The sequence below is a fragment of the Orycteropus afer genome, unplaced genomic scaffold (assembly GCF_000298275.1).
Source record: "Orycteropus afer afer isolate SDZICR_OR568_19922 unplaced genomic scaffold, OryAfe1.0 scaffold00951, whole genome shotgun sequence".
NCBI classification, from domain to species: Eukaryota; Metazoa; Chordata; class Mammalia; order Tubulidentata; family Orycteropodidae; genus Orycteropus; species Orycteropus afer.
In genome coordinates, this window is record NW_006922538.1 from 483865 (window position 1) to 485563 (window position 1699).

Genomic DNA, 1699 nt, shown 5'->3' on the forward strand with positions numbered 1-1699 from the left:
TGTTATTTGTATTCTCTCCCTCTTTTCCTTTGTTAAATTTGCCAGTGGTTTGTCAATTTTATTAATCTTTTCAAGAAACCAATTTCTGGTGTTGTTGATTTTTCTATTGTCCTTCTATTTTCCATTTCATTGATTTCTACTCGAATCTTTATTATTTCCTTTCTTCTGTTGACTGTAAGCTTTTCTTGCTGTTCTTTTTTCTAATTGTTGGGGATGTTTGTTTAATGTATTTATTTTGTCTTTTTCTTCTTTTCGGTGTGCCTTTATTGCTCTAAATTGACTTCTGATCACTGCTTTTGCCATGTCCCAAAGATTTTGGTATGTTGTGTTTTCATTCTCAGTTGCTTCAAAATTTTTTTAATTTCATTTTTTATTTCTTCTCTTACCCAGTCTTTCTCAAGGAGGATGTTGTTCAATTTCCATGTGTTTGCTCTAAAAGAGCATAGAGTTTTGATAGAACCTTTGAAAATCTTTTCTTATTACATAGAATTAGGAAGCAATTGACTTTTATAGCAGTGGTCCACATTTCTCAATTCTATGTATTCCTTTTCATTTATTCTTGAAGACTAGTCAGCTGTGGCCAGTTAACAACACATTGCTACAAAGAAACAACACTGAGTAAACATAACACAATAACATTCTAACTTTTCCTAACCACTTCCCATGAAGTAATTAGCTTCCTAGGCACTTAATCTTCATCCAAATTATTAAACATAGTCAGTATATTTTGCCACTATAAAAGTGTATCTCCATCTTTTCACTCTGTGAAATTATTCCCTTGACACCTCTTACTTGGCTGCTGAGTCAATGCTACATATTTTAGATTTTGGTTATGATACCACATCACTTCTGATATTAATTCTTAATTATTGCAAATGAAGTCCCAATTTATAAACACTGTTTAGTAGGGGATCAGTTTCCTCAAGTATATTTGTAAGGACTAACAATTAACCAATGATTTTTCAACCTTTTTTTAATAACCCACAATAAAGAGAAAACAATTTACGTCATCATCCACTTCGCTGCTCAAATAATTTCTTTTAGAAGGATCACACAAGACTGTCCTCTGTGAGAGGGAGGTTAAAGATGTCCCAAATGTCCAACTTTTTCAAACTGCTGTCCCAGTCCATTGTCAACTCCTCTTCTTCCCCTCAATATTTTTCCTCTCATCTTTGGGTTCCTTATTTCACTGTAACATCTCACAGAGCTCACACACTGTCAAGAAATGGTTCACAGGGTGGGGTAGGTGGAGGTGGAGAGGCTGTTGTTGTTATTTGTTGTTGAGTTGAACCTAACTCATAGTGACCCCTCCTTGGGTTTCTGAGGCGGTATCACTATGGAAGTATTTTGCCCAAAATTCCTTCTGAGGAGTGGCTAGTGGATTTGAACCATCAGCCCTCTGGTTAGCAGTCAAATGTCTTAGGCACTACACTACCAAATCTATGGGGTCAGGCATAGATCTGGAGGATTCTCCTTACTCGTGTGGTTGCAAGGGCTAGTAAACCGAAACCAGTAAGTCAGATGATGGGCTGCTGTCTTAAGTTCAATAGTGAAATGATGATGAACCAAATACAGGATCTGGAGCAAGAGAGAGCAAACTTCGCCAGAAAATTCACATATATACTTCAAGGAAACTAAGTGTGGAGACTTGAGTCACACCCTCCAGCAAGGAAGGGCTCAAAATGCAGTCCACCTTAAA

General features: G+C 36.6%; 1 protein-coding gene across 1 annotated transcript in view; it reads left to right on the top strand.

The window, feature by feature from the left end:
• The window catches only part of LOC103212402 (cyclic nucleotide-binding domain-containing protein 1-like), a gene marked incomplete at its 3' end in the record, with an annotated part of 345086 nt that overhangs the window by 342660 nt on the left and 727 nt on the right, over positions 1 to 1699 (top strand). The gene's annotated exons all lie outside the window — the stretch shown is intronic.